Source organism: Acanthopagrus latus, chromosome 12, assembly GCF_904848185.1.
Source record: "Acanthopagrus latus isolate v.2019 chromosome 12, fAcaLat1.1, whole genome shotgun sequence".
NCBI classification, from domain to species: domain Eukaryota; kingdom Metazoa; phylum Chordata; class Actinopteri; order Spariformes; family Sparidae; genus Acanthopagrus; species Acanthopagrus latus.
Genome location: NC_051050.1, coordinates 9,706,128 through 9,723,678, shown reverse-complemented (window position 1 = coordinate 9,723,678; position 17,551 = coordinate 9,706,128). Strand labels below are relative to the sequence as shown.

General features: G+C 41.1%; 1 long non-coding RNA gene across 2 annotated transcripts in view; it reads left to right on the top strand.

The window, feature by feature from the left end:
- Positions 1-8,937: 8,937 nt before the first annotated feature.
- The window catches only part of LOC119030160, a 41,536-nt gene continuing 32,922 nt past the window's right edge, over positions 8,938-17,551 (top strand). For both annotated transcript variants that reach the window (XR_005078192.1, XR_005078191.1), the window contains exon 1: positions 8,938-9,003. This is a non-coding gene — a long non-coding RNA (uncharacterized LOC119030160). The remainder of the gene's footprint in view (positions 9,004-17,551) is intronic.

Sequence of the window (17,551 nt, the reverse complement as noted above, 5' to 3'; positions counted from 1 at the left end):
TGCAGTACCTATTAAACCCACTTTTTAAATACTCATCACACAGACACACAAGCACACACACACACAGCCTTCCGTGCATACAGGTACACACAGATTTACATGAAAAAACACACACAGGACACTGCACTTTCTCACTCTTCTGACACACAGACATTTTTTTTAGTGACCCCAACAAAAGAGGAAAAAGCTTGTTTCTTAAAATAAAAGGTGATTTCAATGTTTGATCTCTCAGCTCTTCAAGCTAAAAAGCAAGTTTTATCTCGATGATGCCTTGTTATATTCATCCTTCGATAAGAATCTAAAGTTTCATGCCCTCAGTGTTGTTTCATGATTTTTAAGAATTGCACCAAAGTTACAAATTCTAGTATCACGACAACAATACGGGACACTGTATTCTGTCTTTTGTGAAACTTGAAAAAGGCACCAGAGACAGGAAAGGCTGATTAATTAAACATTTACGGATCAGAATGATGTGTCTTTTCTTTGACTTGATATTCGATGACATGGTCTTTGATCGTTTCTGGGAAAGTTGATTTTTTGAGTCTCATTCCCGATTTGTCATATACTGACAATTTGAGATGTAGGTTGGTCAAGTGTCAGTCCGAAGCGTCAGTATCTGATGAACTCAAAAATCAATTAGCTAACCAACAGGACCTTTAAGTCTGAGGGGAAAATTGATTAAGATTAGTATAACACGTCCTGAACCAGTTGGAAAGGTCGCCTGCTAATGACTTACAAAACAATATATATGACAGTTCTCAAAATGAAATACAATACATGACCATTACAAATTACCGAGGAGAGGCACACCAGACTGGACCTTCATCCTCACATTAATGTTATGACCTGGTCGCAGTTTGGTTAGGTTTAGGCATAAAACTACTTGAGTGATGTTTGAAAATAGATCACGGTTTGGGTAGCATTAGTTAAGTGACATAGTTTACACTGCATAGTTTTTGCGTTGACCTTTGTTGCATCTTACAGTGTCACCTGATTTCCTCCGCCACTGCCCTTAAAATCACAATGGCCACTAGAGGCCGCCATTTACCCATAAACGCTAACAAATCCGATAAAGTACTGGAAGTGGACAGGTGGCCATAACTGTGGTGGTGTCTCCCTGGAATATCGCGTCTGAATGCAAGCTGACTCAAGCAGGGAAGGATTTTTTACTTTTACCTTTGCTTTCTATTCAAAGCTCCTTTTGAAAACAATGTGTTGCAAATCAGGAGGGAGCTGGAAGAAATGCAGAGGCCTTTTACATCATGAGAAGTGCCCCCTGTCTGACACCATCCACTGTAGATTCCCTGGGCCTGCAGAGGGACCAAGATGTTTGCCATGAGTGGATCATGAACATAGTATTATCATTACAATTGCCACTGATTAATCACCAGTGTAATTTCGACCCTCTATGAGTGACCTAAAGGCCTAGTTGGCATTTCTTTACCAGGTGTTTAGTGAAAAAAATCACTTGAAAACCTATCAATAAAGACGATTTAATTTTCTTATATTGTTTTAGTAATCTAAATGGTCTTTTTGGATCAAATTCTGTACTTCATCACTTGAAATGTGGCAGAGGGTCCAGTTTTTTCTCTATTTCTCCATTATTTATTCAGGCTATTGCAGTAACATTGTCTAATACAGTCTGTCATACACTGTGTGTGTCTTCTAATGAGGATGAGCTGGATCATTGTTCAGGTGAGGTGTTTGATTCTGCAGCTTAGGAATGTGAACAACAATCTGCCTTTGTAGTCTCGCTGAGACGCAACCATTTGCTTTACACAGGTGTGCGTGGAAGCCTCGATACAGTCGAGCCAGCCTTGACAAACAACGGATTTTAATTATCTTTTCCCATCAGTCTGCTGTCGCCCTAAGTTTTGAAGAGACTTTTTGCTTTTCAGCAAACACCACTATTGTTCCGAAGAGTGGGAGTCTGATTTTTGTATGAGTGTGTGTGTGTGTGTGTGTGTGTGTGTTGTGTGTCGTTACAAGCATGTTTTTATACGTCTTACACACAAACACACAATTTCTTCTGCTGCCTTCTTCCCTCGTGAGTGGAAGTGACTCAGTCAGGCGAGGCGGCGCTGAAAGCAAAACAAGGGAGGATTTCTGTTGTTTGTCAAAAAAAAAAAAAAATCCACAATTAGGCATGCACTGAGTGATGAAGTATATTCAGCAGAAATCATGTAGTGTGGGCAAATAAACAGCTTAAATATTTTGATTCGTGCTGCCTTCACTTGCAACCGGCGTCCGCAGAAAATAAAGAAAACAGGACGAGGTGGAGAAATGAAAAGACCGATACCCCTGCAATCGATCATCCCACGGTGCGACTTTAAGTTTTCACAGCACAGCTCTGCCAAGGTCAAGTGGTCGAGCCAAAAAACAAAAAAAAAATAAAGTGTCTTTCAGTAGCTTTACCAGTGTGTTTTATCATTTATTCATTGTACAGGCGCTCATACTCAAACGGCAGCATTTTCATTTCACTGAATTGTTCATTCACCAGACTGCAGACTGTTACAGTGCGCTGAATGTACTGATGCAAAAAATCTTTTGAGTGACGAGAGAGATTATTCAACATTCATTCGGTCAGAATGTGCAGAGTGCTTTAAACAGCTCGCGAATGGAAGCTTTTCTCTGAAGGGAGAATGACTGAAATTAAAATCTTAGCCGCCGATAGCTTTTTTAATGTATGCCGTTGCTCATGATTATAGAGGAGGAGAATAGAGGGACGCTTGATATGAATATTTGCATCCTAACACAAATGATCTCAGCCGCACTTTAGAGCAAAAACTTTTATCCGGCCTTTTGAAAATGGTCGACTTTCGCAGAAGAGGCAGTGAAACTACTGCGTGCTAGCTGCTACACATGTATATTAATACAGCAGCGAATAAAAGGTGTCACTTTACCTTTACCACTATTAAGAAAATTAAAGTTAAACTTTTATCAATAGTTATTTCACATATGATAAACAATTTACAGGGTGCAGCTTTTGCACACCTTGGGTTCGGCAGGACAAGAACTGTGGAATCCACATATAACGAACAATGAAATGTATCATAAACCATTTATAAAGCAACTGTTAAGGTTTCTAAACACGAGGTGCCACATTATAATGTCCATCCAACTAATGTTTCAAGATGATCCAAACAGTATGTATCTACAATCTATCATTGCCACATCATTTTAACGAGAAGTGATGGTTCTATTCTGCAACTTTCTACGCGCTTTGCAGATGTATTACTGTTTAAAAAAATGGGGGGGGAATCTAAACAATATCAGGAATGAGGCAACATTCACAGGCTTTCATATGAAATGGTAAGTCGGGTTGATTTGGATCTAGCTGTAACAGATAACCTTGGGAGTTAGGAGTGAGTCATCTTTTGGTCCCGTCCTCCAATTTGTGCTGAGACTGTGGAGCGAATGACAAAACAACGTGACGCGATGGGCAGAAGGAAAACTCGAGAAAAGCAGAGAGCGAGTGACGGAGAAATCAAACGAGAATTACACAGAACCCCGAGACAGAGCAGGAGAGTGAAAAGGCCAACATCTGTTTTTTTTAAACTATGTCTGCTCTTTTCTAATCAGCATTGAACTACAACAGTCCCTCACTCCAAAGCCCCGTTTTATCTCAGAGACAGGCAGTCTCTGTCAATCCCCCTTTGGACCGTTGCCCCAGATTACAAAACCCAGATTCAACAGAAGAGAACAATACCCTTGTTTTCAGCCCCCGCCACCCAAAGGACGGCATGGTGCCACACAGACCAGCAGTCGGGCCGGGTTGAGTCCTGTTGTGCTATCTCCTCTGCCTGCTCCTGTTTTTGTCTCCTTTCCCTCAAATGTTCTGTTTTTTCCACCTTTAGCCTCTTCTCTAAATTTGAACTGTGTGTTTCGGAACCTGCCGTTTAGTCAAATGAGCGAAAAAAAGAAAAAAAAAAGAAAAGAAAAGAAAAGCCAAAACAAAAACAAAACACGGCACTTAGGGAGCCGACACACACTGATTAATACAGCCAAATTATTAAAAACTGAACATGCAGAACCAAAACAAAAATAAACACACAAGTGAGAATGACTCTCTGAAATAAGTAGGCCTTTAATGAGAAGTACAGACTCATAATATCGTGCTCAAGCGACACTGTAAGCAGTTTCACAGTGAGTTGTGTTTTTTTTTTTGCTGCATGTTTTAATATGAAACAGCATCAGTTCTCAGCAGGCAGAAGTTTGGGAAATGTTAAAAGATTGCAGGAGTTAGTTTTAAGCGCTTTGATTGGATGGTGATAAGAGGCACTCCATATATCTCTGATGGGTGCTGAAGCAAAGTGGCGGGTTGGGGCGAGTGAGAAATGAGCCCAGCGACTCATTTCTTCACATCCATCCACACTGCAAAGATGTTTGAGTGCCTGAGCGGAGTCAGAGACTGTCTGTGAAAGCGTCCAGGTAGGGGCATCTACGCTGCGACCTGTTCCGTGCGCTGATTTAGTTTCACCTGGGATACAAAACTTTGCTATTTGAGGGAGATGTTTAACACTTCCCCCTTTTCCCTACAGAGAAAAAAAAAAAAAAATGTCTGAACACGGCACTTCACACTTTAGATGGAATCACGCCTCTCGGGGGGCGACTCTTACAGCCGAACCTGTGAGGGCGTCGCTCGGAGAAATGTTGGTTTGAAACTTATTATGTTAACTTTTTTCTCTCTCTTTTACAAACTGCGTCCTTACGGGAGATGAGTCAGCAGTCGCCATTATTTTTGAGTTCCTGCAAATCGCTGGTGTGTTCAAATTAGGACATGCCATACGAACCTATACAGTATTAATATTACTACAGTATGTGTATTATCATGCTCACATTACATATATTTAAGGAGACGTTGGGACATTTGAACACAAAACTTGATCATCCCTAATCAAGTACTTTTTACGTTTATGTTTATTTCTATGGTTACGTTAAGGCACAACAGGTACTTGATTATGTTTGGCACCAGAACCACTTAGTTAGGTTTAGGAAACAAAAAACACCAGGTGAGGTACAAAAATACACGGCAAGTTTTAAGCACGTCCTGTTTTGTGTTGCAATAAAGTCACATCACTTCACATCTTACAATTCATAACTTACATAAAACCTCCCTAAATCAGAAAACTGTTTATATGAATGGATTTCTTTAGAGGGTTTGCCGTACGCAGGATGGAAGTCTGATGTTTCTGTGCAGTTCTGTTTCAGAGAATGTTAATGAGATATTTTATCACTAGCTACTCTAGTTCTCTTTTTGGTGATTATGCGTGTGTGCGAATACTCCAAAGAAAGGTTGCCCACTTTACTTTTTCATGCATTTGTAATCATCAACACTGTGCTCAAATCTAACAACAGGGAGAAAACAACTCTCGCCGCAGCGACAGGTGACAGTTTCATGGTTACAGAGTGCTTTTCGTGTGTCCTCGCGCAGCGGTTAATCTGCCGATTTAACAACCGAAAACCATTTTTACTGCATTCAAGTCGAGCGTTTAAAATCTGCAGTCTCATCCGCCACGCCACGCCGTGATCCATACTGTGTTGGGTAATTGCTTCTGCAAACATCAGCAATACTTAATCAATAACCCCTCATTCATTTCAGCGAGACACACATTACACCAGCTGATGTGCATTTTCATTTATCCGGGCAGATAAATGACACCGACGGAGACAAGAGAATGCTAATATTGACACAGACCAGAAGCCATCATCCCTTTGATGCTAATCTCACGCTGACGTTGGCGTCATGCAAACCGCTGATGTGTCACTATCTATTACTAAAAGGCCAAAGCTCTTCATTTGGATAGAATGCTAATATCAGCAATGGACGTCAGATAATCATCTGTTGACCGAAAAATGGTAATGTATTGTATTGCTATGCAGTAGGAAAGCCTTCGGGCCGGGACTATCTGAGAATCTGTCAAACCTAATCTCACCTTTGCACAATGGGGCTCCTCTCATTTTTCTATTTTGTGCCCCCTCGTCTCCTCTCCCCTCTGTCCCACCTGCCTGTGACCCGGGAATCGATCTCAGCACAGCGTATCGTAGGGTGTCTCCCGTCCTAAAAATGCATCTCGAGTGGAGAGGAAGCTTGCTGGAGGAGCGGGGATGCACAGATATATGTGTCCTCGCACTGTCCATGATTTCAGCTCACTTCATTCAATAATGACATTTCAGCAGACCGTCATCTGCTAACCAAACAGATTATGTGCATGTCCCTCAACTGAACAGAGAAACAATACACTCCTCTCTTCAACCTGATCTTCAAAGTGAAGTTCAACTCTCTGCAGTTACACACCCTGGCAGGACAACTGCTTCGCATCCACCTCACCTGAGTTTGACTGAAATCGAAGAATCCCAGCCCCTGAATGTTTCTACGTTTTTGCTCTGGATACGATGCAGAACCGGGAGTCATTTGTTTGGCAATAAATAGCTTGTATGCAAATCACTGTGCAAAGTAGATGCACGCAGAGGGAAATGAGGATGGGACCTATAAGCTGTGGAGCACCCCAGAGGTGATGTTGCATTGTGAAGATGATGGATTGCTTGTCACGACTATGACGGTTTGTGCTGGAGCGGCGGGATGTGAGCCAGCGCAGTGCTCAGCATGAAATGTCCAGGCATGCTGCATATGTTTGTTACGAGGAAATTTATTAAGGAAGTGTTTTAATTTATTTCTGATGCTGATGATGCATCTTGTCATGGCCACTTTGATTCCTTGACTTCTTCATGAAGTGCTCTCTGCAGATTGGGAGTTGTCGAAAGATTGCTCAGATGCCCTTTCATGACATTGCTTACCACAGAAGCTACGGTTGCAGAATAAACTGGCTGAACATTACCAGGACAGGAAGAGAGCAAGTCTTTCAACAAGTTTTCAGGAGTTTTGGATTGAAGGACATACTATCCTGACTTCTTCATGATCAGAAAGATGATTTCCTCTGACAAAAGCGGGAAGGTCAGAACACCATAGGCAGGTCAGTGTGGAGATGGAGATGGGTCCGTCTGAAAATAAGTGTCAGAGTGAAGAGCACAGGCTGGCGGTTTTGGGCCGGGAGGTTCATGGGCATAGGGCTGAATCACGGCCTGGAGATATGCAGGCGGGGGGCACAGGGGATTTGTAGAGGTTGAAGCTGACACCGACTGCAGCAATCTTTTTTTTTTTTTTTAAACAGAATATTATTGGCAAGATTTATAAGTGAGGATAATCAAATAAGAGCAGCCCCCCTCTTCATCTTGACATTACACACAGTGGCTGACCTCCATATTGTCCTGCACACAGACACAATATTGATTAGTGTTACCTGTAAATAATAGTCACATCAGTTCGACACCTCACAGCGAGACAGTCCAATTATGAAAGACAAATGAATGACGTAAAGAGGATGTTTATTACAGCAGATGATACAGTATGTGATGATTGAGCCCCGTCTGACAGCGTTATATTTAAAAAATATTGCAGCAAAATGATTGGCTAACAATATAGGTGTGTCCTTAAGTTCTCAGTCAGACCCAATCAGGTTAGCCACTCCAGCACCACCCTCTCGTCAAAATACGGCCAATTCTGGACAAAAAAAGCAAGATGAAGATGGCCTAAATGCCAAACTCATGGCTCGAAATACATGATACAAGACAAGGCAACAAAGACACATACATTTGGTGTGGATTGGTGAAGCCATTGCAACAAATGTTAGCCTCTTACCTCTTACAATATCAATTCCCCAGGTAAGCAGTCAAGCAAAGATGATATTATTTCAGCAAAGGACCTCTTATTACCCCTCACAACTGATTCTTTCATGACAGATGACTCTGAATATCTCTTTCTCTACCACAACGTGGCAGTGAGTGAATTGTCCTTGGTCCAGTTAATCAAAATACATTTTCTGGCCAATAATGGTCATTTGTCACATAGTTTGAACTGTAAATGGGTTAGAGTCATCTCTTTAGAGGGAAGGCCAAAAAATGAAGTGGTTCGAGTCTCTCTTGACTCTTACCACAAAAGATGTCACTCAGAGCTTGAGATATTGTGCCCCAAAACCTTTAAATGAATCTACTTTGCCAGAAGTAAAGATTATAGCGTCCGATGCCTCAATGGGACTTATTACAAAGAGGTGAGGGCCTGATGGTCCATCATGTTTCATACTGTGTCTCTCACTCAGCCTCAGTTTCATATACCACAGCAGCATTCTGTGCTCCAGGAGTACAGATGGTGGATCATTACTGCTCAAACATGGAGCTGGCTGGGACACAGATACACCTCAATCCTATTTGATAAAGACTGCCATCTCATCATCACTCCGACATCATCACTGTGATGACATTTTAATAAAGTATATACATAAGGGAAAGTTTGCTGAAAGGAGTCACGTTCAAACTTTTGACTGAAGGCCTGTGAGGTAAGTTAAAGCTAAAGGTCCAGTTGGTAAAAAAGCTGAGTCTTAATCCCAATTTGCCAAATGCTGATGCTTCGAGATTGTAGGTTGGGTCAGCTGCTATCCAGAAGCGTCAGTATTTGATGAGTTTGGAATGAAACTCAAAAGTCAACTTTCTTACATGTTGGACTTTTAAGTTCAATTTGCTTGTTTATATTTGACAAATGATAATGATCTATAAACAGTGACCTGTTATGCTAATGCCACAGTTTCCTTCAGTCTCTATGAACTGTCTAGTTTGAGTGTAATTGAAAAATAATTACGTTATGGTTACTTTGTTATTTTCCCAGTTCTCTTCTCTTCTCTTCTCTTCTCTCTTGTTTCCTGTTTTATTTTGAAAAGTGTTGCCCTCATGTGTCGCGTCCAGATTTTCAGTTCCTCCTTCCAAATGTTTTTCCGTTCCTCCCCTCACCTGTCCTTTTCCCGCCTCTCTCCACCTGTACCTGATCCCCTCGTTAGTGTGTTTGTGTATTAGTCTCTGTTTTCCCTCATGTCTTTGTCAGTTCGTTCCATGTTCCCCTGTGATGCCACACTGTGTTCCCGACCAGTGTCTCCTCCTGCGTCTCCCCTGTTGGTATGTAAGTTTTTTGTTCCTTGAGTTTTCATTGATATGTTCTTTGCTTTTGTTTGCACATTGTATAAGCTCTTTTGTCCTTTTGACTTGATTTATGTTACTCTGGAGTCCTTGGTTTTTGTATAACTCAGCTTTTGTTTTAATGAAACTCGCCTTTTGTTCCCCAATCCTACCTCCTGTGTGTTGTCTGCATTTGGCTTCTCAGTTTGTTTCAACCGAAATTGTTACACACTTAATCAAACACAAATATGTTTGAAAATATGCATGTACGCAAGACACAGAAAAAAAGTGATAATGTAAGAGAAAATAATAAAATGAAGGACAGAGGCTATAGAACTAGATTGTAACTCAAGACTCCCATTGGAAATGCGATGGCGAGGTGACTGGGACAAACTGAATCGCTCACCATATCAAATTTAGTAGAAGGCAATCTTGGGGAAAAATGTTGAGAGAGAGAGATTTATGAAGATTACTTTCCAGAATACCGTTTATAAATTTGATTTTTCCTGGAAAGTGAAGCAAATAGAAAGCTATGCAGTTATTCTTTAGGCTGTGTAGAGACTCGTACAAAAAGAATTCCCCCTCTATTATCACTTTTGACCCACTGGCAGTGTGTGGTGGTGTCTGTGTCTGCATAGACCCTACCTCTGTTTTTTTCTGTTTTATTATTTTAGTATTTTGTTATTTGGAATGTCTCTGGGCATTACAAACTCTGGAGAAAGAGCTGATTGAGTGTCTTTAAAGGTTAATTTGGCAAGAAATGTTAATTGATGCTTTTCTTAACTCTGGGATTTCTGTTGACCCGACCTACAACTCCAGAGTGTTAGTATTTGACAGGCTGGGAACAAGTTGGGAATGAGACTCAAAAGTAAACTAATCACAACTAGGAGCAAACAGGTTGTCGACAGCATGGCATTTGATGACCGCTGAGTAAAACTCTACAGTCAGCTACCTTTCCTCCTCTATGGTGGGTTGGCCAACAGTGACAACCATATACTGTGCAGTCTGCCTTATAGCTGTGTTTTGTCCAGCATGGTTTTGCTAATTTGCCTGAGTGTTTCTGATTTGACCAACATCATGGCATATGCATATGTTTCTGTGTTATTTATGAAACCGTATGCTCTGCCAGCAGTGTCTTCATGTGCATGGTGGCTTCTACTGCTGCTCGCGACCAGCACGCCATAACTTGTGTGTTTTCTGTCCATAATGAGACAATGTTTATCCAGACAGATTGTCATTGACAATAAGCATTATCCCATCAGCTAAAACCAACACAGCTGGCTGAGACTGTGGACCCGCACCAGAAATATTTAATTGGCTGCTAAACTCAGACTCAATCAAACCACACCACTAGTGTTATAGACTTTTAAAAATGCTTGAGACATACGATGCACTGGGGAAACGATGGTTGGCTTTGGCTGTAGAACTGGTAATCAATACGAAGATGTTCTGAGTGATCACCTTTGTCCTATGATGAGTCATTCCTATGCTGACAGTACAGACAAAATAAGTTGCAGGAAGTATCTTTTGGGAGCTGTGTAGGAAACCACTCCTATGCACCAACACTGTGCTTGACAATCTGTGTATCTGTTGACCAAACTTTAGCATATCTCGGTTACATGCTTTTCAGGGAGTCAAAAACTGAGCATTGCCAAAAATGACTGCACGCTATGCACTGGGGAGCAACTGCACCTCTGCCTTTGAATCAAGCCAAGCAAAGTCGATTTTCTACCCCAATTTCTCATAATTGCGGAGTCATTTTCACTAAAAATAGATGCAAATCTGAGCGAGAATTACAGAATCACGCACACAAAAATCAACACTGATATGTTCACACATCAATAGATCTGACTGGTTAGAGTGTTTCTGCTACCTCGCTCCCACTGTGTTATTGTTTTCTAAGCCATGTGAGGCACCTGGGTGAGTCCCAGCATGCAACGGCAAATAAATAGATTTAAATTGTCCCGCAGAGGTGCTCTGGAAACAGCAAAACCATGAGGTAAACAACAGGAAAGGGGCTTTTCGGACGATAAGCCCCATGTAAGCTGTGAAAGCTGTCTGGGAGGAAGCTAAATTACTTTATTCTAATGAGGCAAACGTGGGTGTAGCATGCCATATGAACATGATGTAAGACAAACCTGTCTGCAAAACAGAGTTAAACAGTAATTAAGAGTCACAAAGATATGCTCGCAGGCTAAATGCTATGCATACTGCAAATGGATAATATTCAAGCAATTAACACTTGATATTTTGTGTCACAAGTACTAATTGAATAACAGGATAGCTTACAAAAATGGGCAGATGCATTTGAGTATTTTTGATGGATGGATAGATGTGTTTAATTATTACTATTCCAGAGTCACTTTCACTAAAAATAATGACATTATTTCAGAAAAAAATACCAAAATTGACCTTATTGTTATGTTGAGCTTTGATAACTAAATTAATCACAACATTTCACAAAACATTAAATTACTCCTGTGTTAACACAGGTGGGCCAACTTAACATCCAGTGTTGTGCTTAACATTCACACCTGGGCTCACCTTGCCCTAGCAACCCACATGAAGGCTGGTTGAGTCAACGACCCTGAAGGGGCCCTAACGACTCTGAACTCAGAGCTCAGAGTCCTTAACGACTCTGTAAGGACACTCGAACAGAGAGTTTAAAAGCCTGCAAACTCCCCTCCACTTAGTTAGAATTGAAGATCCCTCGTGGATGAGTGGTGAAACATCTTCAAGAAACTGAAAAAAGTCCAGTTGCCTACGATACAGCAGTTAGAATGACCATGGCCTGGAGTGTCTCTGTTAGGCAGAGTCATAAGGCCACAAATCTGCAGGGTAGGCTGGCTGTTTTTCCTTCTTACAAACCTACCGCAACCACAGCTGAGCTGCTCAAGTGCCAGTCAGCAGGTGAGACAGAGAGGGATGATTTTTGTTGAGCCGCTTTGCATAAATTGCTTATTCAACTTAAATATGCACTTAAGTATATGGAGTTTTGCAAGGGACACGCGTAATCTACCGGCCAATGACGACACAATCAGATGAGTCACCCTTCAGTCTGTTCTCTGCACAGTTAAGGACTCCTCTGACAAAACAGGTCAGCGTTTACTATAGATCCTGAACACACACAGAAGTCAGGCTGGAAACCATTTTGTTGAAGTAACCTAGTCTTTCGACCAAAGCAAACCGCCATCAACAGCATTTTGAGTTTAGAGACTCGAGATCATCAAACAGCATACAGACAACAACCTGTTTCATCTACTTCATAGATGCCCATTCGTATCATTTGTACTCTATGTTGTATGTGTACACCTGTATCCAGATGGTTTATAATTTTGGAGTCCTCAAGTTGACATTCACTGTGCTGAGATGGAAGATTTTTAGTGTGAGGGGTAAATCCACTGGAGCAGTCCAACAACTCAAAGAAACAGCTGGCAACAACCCAGACTGCTCCATGCATACAATATGAAGTAAACATCACCAGCAAGACAGTCTCTTATAATGAGGAGTGCATTCTCGCAAAGTTCAGCCAACAGAAATCCTTTGGGGGGCAAAGCAAATGTTAACAAACAGAAAAAACTCAACATTTATTCTGCAGTATGATGAAACTACTCGATTGGGAAGGGCTTTCTCAATGACAACGCATGAGGGATCATTTGACTAATTATTTTAATTAGTGGACCATGATAAAGGAAACTTAACATTTCAGTAACTTACTTAACTAACTATAAGTATTAAGATTTAATCAGACCTATGATGCTTTTTGTTCTTTTTCCTTTCCCTTAGTGTTTTCTATGTGTTTTTGTGCATGAGGAAGAACCTGAAAGAAAAAAAAGTTTGAAGTACGAAGCTCCTCTCTCCCACAGAAAACACTGCTCCTGAAAACTCTGTCATTTATGACATCACACCACATCATAGATTCACACATTTGGACGTGCCTAACGGTTAGTTTGACACGTAAGCATTGATTTAGCACAGATGCTCTGTTACAGTGCTTCAGCCCTGGACAATATGGGAAAACATATACGTTTTTAGAGCACTAAAGCATGTAAACCTAAGCAGTTAAGCACAATAAAATCATGAACCTGAAAATAATAATTTGTGAAATTTAGAGTACATACTGATCTAACATCCTGTCAACAAAACCTATGTATTTCTTTCTTATAATTAATCTCTGGAACTAACAATTGTTACATAACTCAAAAATGTCAATGCTGAAAAATACGAGAACGTTCTGTGAAGCAAAGCAATTCTGCTCTTCAAGTCAGAGTGCATATTATCACCCTCACACTCCAAGCGGTTAATTAATCTTAATTCATTTATAGAGTTTACTGGGGGAATTTGCTAATTAATCAAATTAAAGCACGAATCTATGCACACAAAGCTGTTTTTTTGACTCTAAACTGCACTTCAGGAATTTTAGAGAGAGGGTAATAAAATTTAATCACACTATCTCTCCGAAGCTGAAAGTGATTCTCGGAGTTTTCAGGGCTTTTCTGAGGAAAAATACGTATTTCAGCAGCCTTATTTATCACACAGCTTGTCATGGTGACACCTGACCTGTTTCTGTTCAGCCTGACACTTTCCTTCAGTCTCACCCTTACTCTCCTCCTTCCCTTAGGCCACTGATTGATTGTAGAAGTTCCCAGATGTTTTCATCTGTCCACCGGTTGCCCACCGTTGCAAACTTACACCTGATCTCGCTATACCTTATCTCTTTACTGCACGTACAGACGGGTCACAACTTGTGGATTTACAAGAATAAACTTATGGAGAAACAAAGCAAATGGTGGCTCAGGACTGGACAGAGAATCTGACTGTGATCAACTGCCTCTTTCCTTCATGGAATCCAAGACTACACTGACTTTAACTTTACAACCAGCGGACTGCAGAGGTTGAGCACCCTTTGGGCAAGCACTTGTGATTTCCCCTTGGTTTCCACATCCGAATGTTCTCAATTGCTCCTCCATCCTCCCTCCTTCCTTCCCCTTCTCTTACTGAGTCTTCTTCAATTCCTTTGTCCCTGGGTGCCTGGGACCTTGATGGATTTCTCCCCATTGAACACGGCAAACTTGTGAAGTTGTTTTTTCTCCAAAGACACAGCTGGACCTGAGGGGAGAAGTATATTTATGTTCCAAGACCTCACATATTTGACCAGGAGCGCCATGACTTAGGCCAGAAACATGGTCCATGCATGTACACAAACGCAGACGGAGGGCAGATGCTTCAAGCTATGCAAGATTGATTTCACGCGTTGCTGCATTCTGAAATGTGTCACCTGAAAAATGTAACATAACGCAAGTGTGAGCTGCATTCTGAGCATTGCAGCCTGTGGGTGCTATAGAATTGAACAACAAAAGAAAGCTCATATTTGGGTTATTTCGGTTTGAAAACAACCACTGCTTAGCAGATTTAGCAGTTAGACCATGTTTCTCACTCTATATCATAGGCACATGAAACGGGTCGCACTGTTTTTTTTTTTTTTTGCTGAGGTTAAAATCACGTCCAGTGGACAGCCAGAATTAAAGTTTTTTTTCACATCTTTTTAAATGTCTTTTCAACGTTCAGCAAGAAGGCTAATATTCCAAGGTTGTATGACCAAAACATGGTATGTATTAAAGCTGATAAATAGCTCTCCTGGTAAAGAACACGCCTCATTTAGACTACAGAGGTTGAACCCAGGGGTTAAACCTTCAAAACTCACAATTTTGTTTCTCTCAAATTAGCTGCACAATATTTTGATCATGTCATTTGCTTTAATCACATCTCTCTGTTCAAAGCCATTTTATTCATTTATTATGTTTTCCAACCAGCTGACATGACACGTCTCATCCAATTACAGCACAGTCCCCACAAAAAACTAAGGTTCTTACCAGCTCTATAAACCTTGACAGCTGAGTGTTACTGAAGCCTTCTCTCTGGTGACTCTCTTTACATCTGAAGGCAGCTCTATCTGTTTCATCTCAAGTGTATAATTGGAATGATGTTGTAGCTCTCAGACCACAGCAGATCTACAGGTTAGATATTGTGCTATAAGAGCCAAACACTCCATGCTTATGTGCACATAAACCTTTGAGTTTCTACTGTGTATGGGGGCGATGGATCATCCAAAACAGTTCGAACAGTCCCATAAAGAATGGATAGAGGGAGACCACATAAATGGTCTCTTTCTCTTAGTATCTCCCTCAGGACTGGGTTTTCCTAACAGTTTTCCCAGTCCCATTGTCTCCATTCAATACACTGATTAACCAGTACATCAACCGAACACAGCATCTTGTTTTTAATGAGTCTGGCTAAAGGTTTGCCTGGACCTTCAATTAATACAGGTAGACATGTGACTGTGATCACCTTCATGATGTGACATGGAATGTTCTGGTTGGATTTTATACAGAATGATGTTTTTTAAAGTCCTATTTTAATTGTTGATCATTACTTAGCTTCAGTTGTAGACAGCTTGTTTCGATGCACATGATGCGCACAACTTCATTTTTTAAATTGCTTTAAATCTAATCTAATATAACCAAATTTGTCATTTTTTAAAAAAAATATTTCAGAAATTAAAGTAAACACAACATGCAAATGCTCCCACTACTAATACTTTGCAATGTTTTTAGTACTGAAATGCAGATAGTTATTGCATAGATCACCAGGGTTATCATGACAGAAAAGCTGTCTGTTCAAAGGGGAATTATAGTGAATGTGATTGGCCATGATTGCCTCAGACTTTAACATCCCTTATCCCTCATAATGTACAGTGTGATGATATATTCTCTCAGATCCCGCTCTGCACCCAAGCATCCCACAGGTGGGAAAGGCGATCCTGGTCCACAAAAATACAAAAAAATGCATTTGACATGCCCCCAGTGCACACCTGACAGCTGTCTGTGCTGTGCCACGGGGTTAAAAAATATAGATTTTGTCTCGTTGTCCTGTGTTGAGGTGTAGGTTTAAGTTTCAGTTCAGCCCAGTCACACTGGTTCTAGCCAGTATTGGCAATAATCATTATAATGGGTCAACAGGTCACAGTCTTCTAAAAAAATCAACAAATATCGATAATGAAACTGAATTTTATTAGCCACTAAGAGACCAACAATCTCAGTGGATAAGTCGGCCACAACCTCACCTTCACCAAACAGTAAATCACCGCGTGAAGAGGAGCGGACACTTTATGAATGTCAGTACATGCTCACAAGACACATAAAAGTGAGTACAAGAGGCACTTGAGCTGCCTGATGTCACACCATCGTAATGATGTACTGCCCCGAAATGCAACCGGTTATGCAAATAGGTAATGAATTCATTAGAGACTACTTCAATGCCAAATTGTCCTCACACAGTCTGTATCTTCAAACAATTAGCAGTAACGGTAGTTCCCACACAATTGTTTTCCCCTGTAATTAATATTTAAAGTCATGTAACAAGCTGCTTCACAATCTAATCAGGTCATCCACTCTGTTGTAGGAACCTGTGGTGCATCTTTACCATTCTTTAGGTATTGTGTTGAATATTCATTACATTTATGAAGTCGGCAGACGGACTGATTAACGAATGGGAATTAGTTTGGAACCTCTCAGTTCATTTTCAATTACCGAGGGGGTGTTATCAACGAGCGCAGACAGGAATGCCTCTGGGTGCAATTGGATAGACCTACCACAATGTAGAGCAACAAGATGCGTGTCGTGGTGCTGAGGTAGTTAACATGACAGCCGAACGTGCTCGGCTCAAAGCACAGATGAAATGTAAGCTATTTAGCTCCCATAGAATCATAGTCTGAAGGAATTAGCTTGCAACTACTCCAGTTAAGGGTCCTGTATTATGCTCATTAACAGATTCAGACTTTTATTTAGGGTCTCTACTAGATAATGCTTACGTGCTGTTAAAAAAAACAAAAAAAACAAAACAACAACAAACATCTTTTTTCTCATGCTGTCCATTTCTGCAGCACCTCTGTTCATTCTCTGTCTGAAAGCGCCGTTTCAGTGCCCGTCTCTTTAAGGCCCCACTTCCCAAAAAGCCCAGTCTGCTCTGATTGGTCAGCTCTCACAGGCCTGAGCAGGCACCGTTCACTGTGTTTCCAAATCAGCTCTTTCGGTGTTATGTGCATTACTTTCCCGGACTGAAAGTGTGGTTGCTCTTCTAGTGTACGAAATGTGATGAAGTGCCCCCCAGGGTGACTTTCTGCTTGCTGGTGCCCCATCAGCATTCAGCTGGTGCCCCGCACCTTAAATATCCTGAGTTACTGCCTGTAACTGCATTATAATCAAGAAAAGGACATGGAAATCTCACTTTCTACAATACCTTTCATACTAAGACAAGAGCTTGATTCATAGCCAGCTACTTTGTTTATATTGGCGTTGTTATGACGTCGTCACCTCAACACTACAGCTACTAACCTAAGCTATAGCTTCCATTCATGGCAACCAGGACGCGTTGAGCAGAAATGCCAAAGAGCTGCCCCCAAAGGTTATTTATGCAGCTTCCCAACAACTCTGCTAAGTGTTTTTTTGGGAAGGCTGAAAGCAGTCAAACACAATGCGGGTAAGCAGGT